Genomic DNA, 9119 nt, shown 5'->3' on the forward strand with positions numbered 1-9119 from the left:
CATAGATACTCTTTCTGCATAAGTAATCAGTAAAGTTGAATTCTGAGGCTAAATGTGTGATGTTCTTGTTTTCTCCAATACTTTCCAATTTTTTAACATTAGATATGAGGGGTGGAGAGTAAGAGAAAGATCTTTCCATAGTAATTCACTGTTCTTCCCTTGACCCATTTCAGAAAAGTAAAGGTGGCTGCTAAAGGCCACGAGAGTCCAAAAGTGTTCTGGAGAAACAGCTAATCGAATGTAACAACGTGCAAAACTGGGATAGAGTGCACTGCTGTGGTGGTTTTACCATGCTAGGCAGCTGAACTCCACCACAACCGCTCTCTCACTCCCCCTCCTTAGAAAAGGAGGGGAAGAAGTAAAGGAAAGAACAACTCACGTGTTGAGATAAGGATAATTTAATTAAAGGGAAAAAATAATTATTAAGGAAAGATTATTATTAATTTAACTAAAGGAAAAAAAGGGAAAGGGAAAAAGGCAGGGGGAAAGGGAAAAACAAAACAAAACAAGTAAAGGCTATGTGGAAGTGCAGAGGAAATAAATTATTCTCTACTTCCCACAAATGGGCGATGCTTGACCACGTCCTTGAAACAGGGCCTCAAAGCACATAGCCGGTGTTCGGGAGGACAGACATTTTCGCAACGAGAGCCCGCCCCTTCCCTCTTCTTCCTTTTTCCACCTTTTATTGCTGAGTGTGACATCATATGGTATGGAATATCCCTTTGGTTGGTTTAGGTCAGCTGCCCTGGTGATATTCCTTTCTCACTTTTTTGCTCACCCCCTAGGAGGGTTAGAGAGAGTCCTGATGCTGTGCCAGCACTGCTCAGCAGCAGACACAACACTGGTGTGATACCACTGCTGTTATAGCTATAAGTGCAGAGCACAGCACTGTATGGGCTGCTGCAGGGAAAGTTAACATCCCAGCCAAACCCAGTACAACCTCCACCCCTTATTCAATAACATTTGTGTCACTCTCAGGTCCCCCATACTTTCGCATATAAGTATTCTCATCACCATTGTTCGTTGTTCTTTAACAGATTGATAGGTAGGTATATCTTTTCATTCTATAGGTGTTTCTCAAGAAATGTTCATAAGAACTGTTGACGATTTAGTCTTCATCTGCCAAAGTGGTCACTCAGGGCAGGCATAGTTGGATGTCTGGACGCAAGCACCAGCTTAGCTCAAGTCCTTGTTGCACTTGTCCGGTTCCTTGCAAAGTTGACCTGTTGTTGATCCTGCAGCGTCTTCCTACAACATATAACTTAGATTACAGATTAGTTTTCTCTCAAGGTTAAATCTCCTTGAGGCACACACCTGATATCCCCGTTCTTTTGCATGACCCACCAGGTATGCCCCGGTCCTTGGGTGAAGACAATCCCATGAGTGGGTTTGCCTTTTCCCGAGGCAGGAGCAACCCACACCGCCTTCCCCATCCACTTCCCTACATGCACTACAGGTACTTTAGCTCCTTTCACCTTGTGTAGGGGTTTTGTTTCAGCGGGACCAGGACAGCTGTCAGACCCCCTGTTGTTAACTAGCCAAGTGGCTTCTGGTAGATTTATTTCCCATTGTTTTCATAGTCTTTAACAGTCCATTGTACCTCTCAACCTTCAGCAATCCTACAGTGGAAGGGTCTTCTGAAAGGCCAGGCAGGGTAGACAGCTGCCTAATCTTCTCTGTGCTCAAAGCAGCTATGCCAAAAGCCCACCGGTACCCTTTTGGATCCTTGAAGTACCCTCTCTTGAGGTAGTCTATGCCAAGGATGCATGGAGCCTCCGGGCCATTCACAATGGGATGCTTTTGCCACTCATTCCCAGTTAGACTCACCTCAGCTTCCAATACAGTTAGCTGTTGGGATCCCCCTGTCACTCCAGAGATACAGATGGGTTCTGTCCCTTGGTAGCCTGATGGCATTAAGGTACATTGTGCGCCAGTGTCCACTAAAGCTTTGTATTCTTGTGGTTCCAATGTGCCAGACCATTGGATCCACACAGTCCAATAAATCCGGTTATCTTTCTCCACTACCTGGCCAGAGGCAAGGTCCCTCTATTCCTGGTTGGAGTGTCTGCCGCTTACTTCTTGCAAATGAGAAGCAGAGGTCCCTTCATCAGGGTCAAGAATAACATCAGCCCTTCTATTGCCTCTGGGGAACTGCCCAACAGAAACTGGAGCAGCATTTTTCTTAGGAGACCCTCTTCTTGCTGCTCTATTTTCTTGCAGTTCATGTACCCGAGCAGCTAGGGTTGAAGGAGGTTCACCATCCCACTTCCTCATATCTTCCCCGTGGTCATGCAGATAAAACCACAAGGTGCCACGTGGTGTGCGTCTTGGGTACTCTCTCCCTCGAGCAGGAAAATACTGATTCTTAGCGGCTGAAATATCACTCCGTCTGGATGAGGAGGGATATGCTTGTTCTAAGAGATGGTCAAGCCTTTGGGACAGTTTCTTCACAGCTGAGACACAGGCCTGTAGCAGAACAGAGAGATTGTTTTCATATTTTTGAAGCTGGCAGGACAAATTATACACTGTTGGTCCCATCCCCTCATCCCAATTAAATACTGCGAGCGTACTGGCATCTGATGATGGTGCACTCCACACAAATTTACGCCACATGGATGCTGTGCACTGTACTTCATCGGGATCTTCTGGTGTCTGGGCATTGTCCAAATCACTATAAACCATCTCCAGCACAGCTAATTCCCGCAGATGCTGGAGACCTTTATCCATAGAGGTCCACTTGCCTACTTGATATACAATATCTTCCTTATGTAGATACCTTTCTTTCACAGCTGCCAGGAGTCGCCTCCAGAAGCTGAGAACCTGTCTCTCTCTCCCAATTCCTTTGTCAATTACCATTTCTCTAGAGAGGGTTCCCAGCTGCTTGGCTTCATTGCCTTCTAATTGTTGGCTATTGGCCCCAGTATCCCAGCATCGAAGCAGCCAGGTGAGGATGTGTTCACCTGGGTGTCGACCATAATCCTTTCGTATTTCTCGCAACTCACTCAGGGATAGGGATCAGGTGGTTTCTGATTCCTTTATGATTTCCATCTCGGATCAGGTGGTTTCTGATTCCTTTATGATTTCCATCTTGTCTTCCTGCTGTTTTTGTGATGGTTCTGCTTTAGAGGTGCCTGCCTTTTCCCCTTCTCCCTCCTTCTTAGGAGAGGCTTCTTCCCTTACTAAACGAGCTGACTTCCGTTTCCATTGTTTTTACTTGACTATGGGGGCGACTGATACAATAGTCGGATGGTCCTCTGGGTCAGCCACAGTGTGTGTTACCTGGTCATCAGATTCAGAGATCTCCTTGTTCCAGTGCAGACTGGATCAGTCCATGGCAAATGGTAGGGCTGTGTTTCCACCCCTGGAGCAGTCGATTCCAGGTGTACTGGATGCCCCTCCAAGTGAAAGCAAACTGCGGTCTGCATGCTGCTGCCAAAGGGATGGAAAAAAATGCATTAGCAATATCAATTGTGGCATACCACTTGGCTGCCTTTGACTCTAGTTTGTACTGGAGTTCTAGCATGTCCGGCACTGCAGCACTCAGCAGTGGCATGACTTCGTTCAGGCTGCAATCGTCCACCGTTACCCTCCACTCGCCATTAGACTTTTGCACTGGCCATATGGGACTATTAAAGGGTGAGCGAGTCTTGCTGATCACTCCTTGGCTCTCCAGCCGATGAACCAACTCATGGATGGGTATCTGTTGTACAGGAATCTACTGTGTAGAGGAACACTGGTGTGTTCACATGCATTTTCTGCCGCAGCATCTCTGAGTAACATATTCTCATTAAAAAAAAAAAAATAATCATTGATGTATTTTTTTATTTGGGGCATTGTTCTTTCAAAGTGGACATTTCCTATCCAGCAAGATTGGAGCTGATTTATTGTTGGATTATTCTGGTAAACTGTGAGAAACACGTACATGCTCATGTTAATTTCGGTGAAGCCAGTCCTCATGGTACCTTTACTTTTGACAGGGAATATTTTATGTCATTAAAATTGTATGCAAAAAATGCGCAACTGTAGATAGGTAAAAATTCTTCAAAACCAGCAAAAAACTTTATGCTGAACATGGCTTCTCTTTCTACAAAGAATCAAAGCAAGCAAATTTAAGCAAATTTTAAAGAAAATGAGGGCCAGCCCTTATTTTGACACAGGCTGTAAAGCCACCCACAGCTCTCATTGTATCACCTGTCCTTGCTGCACTGAATCAGCAGCGTCTCTTGTCACTCACTGCAAAAAAAGGTTTGCTGCTGCAGATATTTTTCAGCAGAGCACAATATGAGAAAGGGACAATGAGAGGGAGGCCTCTGAAAAGTTATAAAAAGAGAGAAAACAAAAGGGAGAAAAACGAAAGAAGAAAAAGAATAAAGAAGTGAAGGTACACGGTGGGCTGGTGGAAAATAAAGAAAACTGCACACAGGTGGGAAATGATTAATTTTCTGACAGTTTATAAAAATAGGTAGTGAATCTGGAAAGGAATCATAACTGAGCCAGTGTAGGAAAACTCGTGTATCTTTATGCATGATTTTTGGTGAAGTAACATAAAGAGAAATGACTTTGCTTCTGATGCAGAGGATCCCTCACCCTGGGCTAGATTCTCCTTCTATTCGTAGCACCTCTGTACAAAATACTGTACAAAATACTGAAAAAAGGAAATGATCCCAGAAGTATTTTTATTTCATCACTCTTTTTTTTTTTTTTTCCTGTTGACTGTTACATTCTTAGGAATAGTACCATAGATTGGTATTCAGGAAAAGTTTTTTATAATGCTCACTTGAAAGATAGCAACTTTCTTTTTTGTTCATAATAAGAGCTGACAAACAACCTGTCTGAATATGTTTGCAAATTAATCACAGAATTCCTACATTAGTTTAATTTATCTTATCTGCTTCAGTTTCTTAAGTTTTACTAAAATCAAAAAGCTTATACTTTAAAGATCATTGTGTCCAGTTGTGTCCTTCAGCATTCCTGATATGTCTGGTTCATGTTCTTTTAAATCTGTCCCATGTTTAATAGTAGGTGAAGAGCTGAGTAAGGACCCCAAATAAAAAGTGATCTTGGAATTAGCTGCTAGAATATCAGTATCTCACAGATGGAAAAGGGGGTACAGGAAAAATGGGGAAACTGGGGTGAGAGGAATGGACAGAGCCATCCTGTTCAAGCTGCCATCTGGGATGCAACACTGTGGCATCTCATGAGGTGAACTCATCACATGAGGGGACCTCACTTGCAAAAGCTGGCAGAAGATATGCTTCCTTCAGCCAGCAAGGGACATACCAGTCTTGTCTCCACATCCTCTTTCCTTGTGCTACCCAGCACTGAAAACACACTGGACCTTTATATTATGGCAGGAGAAAATAGCACACCCAGGAGCAAGTGCTGAAGTCTATTACATAGACGTATTGCATTCCTAAATTATATCACCGACAGGTTTGAATGTAATGACTATGACATAAAAAAAAATATTTTAATTTGTGTGCAATGTGTTTGAAGGCATCTTGGGAATCTACTCACGCAGAATGCTTCATACAGAATATCTTTCTGTAATAGTTTGTCTGGTTTTTGAGCCCTAAGAATTTCTCTGTCATCTTTCTCCAGCTTCTGTTACCACTTGTTTTATTTTATATATATATCTATATCTGTACATATATATATATATGTACACAAAAGCACAGCTATGCCTTTGTGGTGGTTTTACTTGGGTGGGCAGCCGAGCTCCACCACAACCGCTCTCTCACTCCCCCTCCTCAAAGAGGAATGGGGAGAAAATACAATGAAAAAGGCTCAAGGGTTGAGATAAAGACAAGGAGATTGCACAGTAATTATTGTGACAGGCAAAACAGACTCAGCATAGGGAGATAGTAAGATTTATTACCTATTACTAACAAGCTAGAGAAGTGAGAAACAAAGGAAAGAAACCAAAAGCACCTTCCCCCCATCCACCCTCTACCACCTCCTCCCCCCCGAGCGGCGCAGGGGAACAGGGGAATGGGGGTTATGGTCAGTCTATAGCGCTTCTTCTCTGCCGCTCTTTCTCAGTCACTCTCGTCCCCTGTGCTGTGGGGTCCCTCCCACGGGATGCAGTCCTTGCTGAACTGATCCGGTGTGGGCTGCCCACAGGCAGCAGCTCTTCAAGAACTGCTCCAGATATGGGTCCGTACCACGGGGTCCATCCCTCAGGAGCGAACTGCTCCAAACTGGATCCCCCACGGGCAGCAGCTCCTGCCAGGTCACCTGCTCCTGCATGGTCTCCTCTCCACGGGCTACAGGTCCAGACCAGAATCTGCTCCGGCAGGGGTCTTCCACAGGCCGCAGCCTCCGTCGGTGCAGGCCCACCTGCTCCACCGTGGTCTCCTCCACGGGCTGCAGCGTGGAACCCTGCTCCACCGTGGTACTCCATGGGCTGCAGGGGGACAGCCTGCTTCACCATGGTCCTCACCACAGGCCGCAGGGGACTTCTGCTCCGGTGCCTGGAGCACCTCTCCCCCTCCTTCTTCACTGACCTTGGCACCTGCAAGGCTGTTTCTCCCTCCTTTCACTCTCCCAGCTGCTGTGTGGCGCAGCGTTTTTTTTCCCCTCTGTCTTAAATATGCTCTCACAGAGGCGCAAAACAACATCACTTATTGGCTCGGCTCTGGTCAGCAGTGGGGCCCTTATCTTACATGGGGCAGCTTCTAGATTCTTCTCACAGAAGCCACCCTTATGGCCCCCTGCTACCAAAACCTTGCCATGTAAACCCACTACAGCCTTTTGGAAAAGAAAAACCTCCAATACCTTCAGTTAACTGTGCAACAGTATTGACAGTTCGCTGTCAGTTTTTCTCCATTGTGCATTTTTCATTATATATGTTACATTGCTTTTTACCATTGATTTTAGCTTGGCCAGGAATTTAAATGACTGCTAATTTAAGAATGTGGTGAGGCCCATTTACTGCAGAATAACAGTGATTGGCTTGAATCTAAATACCTGCTAAGGGCTGTTGTTAAGCTCTGTTTGAGGCTGATCACTTTATTAGGTTTCTTTAAAGCATTACCTAGGAATTCAAAGACAAACATAGCTGGTTTTGAGCAGAAGTTTGAGAACCTAGCTGTAATAAATCCAGAATTAGCCAGTGTTCCTGAATAACATGTATATTAAAACCAAATGGAGTCTAATGGAAGCTACTGAGTCTCTCAGGTTCTTGATGCTAGAAGTCATGGTTTTAGGAGTTTCTCTATTACGATGAGTTTAAATAAAATGATTAGTTTTGTAGAATTCCCAGTGTTATAGGATCAAAGGCATCTAAGTATTACATATATTAGTCGAAATAAATAAAAGACAAGAATATATTTTTTAAAATAATATAACTTAGGAAATTCTTTCTTGTATGAAAATAATAATTTTAATTTGACACATCCTGTAAAATGCACCATTATTCACTGTCATGTTTTCATGTAACGAGCAGGATGGCAAACCTTTGTTAGTATCATTTATTTTAATCCTCCCTAAACAAAGGGATGTGAGTACCATTAGTCCTTTCTTGTCTGGGGTTCCTAATGGCTCATTCAGGTTTATATTATGTGTTTATTAATTTCTCTGTAAATCATACCATTCCGTTTTGTGACCCTTGAACTCCTTGTATTCATGCTGTGGACTATCAGAGAATAGGTCGTGATTCTGAAGTCTTTTCACCCTTAGAAAACTGAGGCTAGTTCCTTAAGTTCGTTTATGACACACAGAGCTTTGTGTGTGTGTGTAGGCACCAGTCCTTTAAGTTAAGACCACAGCTACCTCAGAGCAAGTGAGAAGTCCCACTGGAACTGCAACCCACTGCTGAAATTTCCCACGCATCCAGTCTGGCTGAACTGTATGTGGAGAATGTTTTGTAAACCTAAAAACCTCACTTGTTTATAGCAGTAGCCTTCCTCAAATAGTATAGGTTATACTCAACAATTCACTGAGAGATGTTGATAAAATCTCTTACACTTTTTGTGCTCCTTACACATGTGGAAAGGAAGTTCTTTCAGTTTTAGTTCTTCGGGATAGATTTTAATGTTTTGAGTCAGGAACTCTCACTTATTGCATGGCAGGTCTGGGACTATCCCAGTTACTGTCTCTGAGAGAGACTGTGGTGCAAGTAATTTAAACATAAAAATATATTGAAACTAACGCAACTTCATACTTACACATATTTCAGATAAAGTGTGGACCCAAACAGCTGCAAAGCGAGGTGGTAGCAATGTAAGTATATGCCAGCATAAATGTTATTTTTTGAATGCAGAAACTTAATAGTTTAGCCTGAGTAGTTGATGCAAAACACTTCAAGCTACACTGGGTGTTCTCACACCGACAGGTAACAGGTGATGAGAATAGGCAATAGAAGATGAAAATATATGCAACAAGGACAAGAAAAGAAGTGAAAACAACTGGTAATTCAGATTGTGAAGCAAAAAATACAATGAAAGAGACCATTAATATGAAAGTAATATGGAAAACCAGAAAGATTCTCATGGCTAATAAGATGGCAGGTGTATATTTGTTTAGTAGTTTTTAACTTAATTTAAAACCCCTATAAACATTTTTGGAAGAATTCTCAGTTTGTTACGGTTTTACTCTTGAATATTTTTACGTACCAACATCCATGAATAACAACCAGAGCTCAGTTTTTGGAGCATGTGGTACTTATGCTCAAAAATAGTGTGTTAATACTCACAGACAATGCTCAGCAAAAGCATAACCTTTTCCCAGGTCAGGACTGGGAGACCATTTTTATTCCTTACCAGTATGTGGTCATACTCTGTGTATCAGATGGGATCAATGTATGTGTTTTGAGCTGCGTACATATCACACAGTAGAAATTTGTCATGAGACAGGCAGAAGGGTACTAGAAAAGAAAACCCATCTCAACCGCATCTTTCAGTGCAACATGTAAATATAGGTCCTTCTATGCCTTTTCACAGAGCTCTCTCTCGCTCATTAAAGTTTTGTCTCCTGCCCTCTCTCCTACCAGATGGCAGAAGTATGCTGCGCAAGTACCTTGCACAGACCTACCGCTCTTTCTCTTTTAGAGGCTACCATGGCAAAGAAGCATTATGGACTGGGAAAGGGTGAAACAAATTGATGTCTCCTCATAAGCC

General features: G+C 43.2%; 1 long non-coding RNA gene across 2 annotated transcripts in view; it reads left to right on the forward strand.

Moving 5' to 3' along the window:
• Positions 1 to 9108, forward strand: part of LOC310890810 — a 60560-nt gene extending 51452 nt beyond the window's left edge. For both annotated transcript variants that reach the window (XR_014577311.1, XR_014577312.1), the window contains 2 exons: positions 8180 to 8223; positions 8993 to 9108. This is a non-coding gene — a long non-coding RNA (uncharacterized lncRNA). The remainder of the gene's footprint in view (positions 1 to 8179; positions 8224 to 8992) is intronic.
• Positions 9109 to 9119: the final 11 nt, after the last annotated feature.

Source organism: Anser anser, assembly GCF_964211835.1.
Source record: "Anser anser genome assembly, contig: HAP1_SCAFFOLD_282, whole genome shotgun sequence".
Taxonomy (NCBI): Eukaryota; Metazoa; Chordata; class Aves; order Anseriformes; family Anatidae; genus Anser; species Anser anser.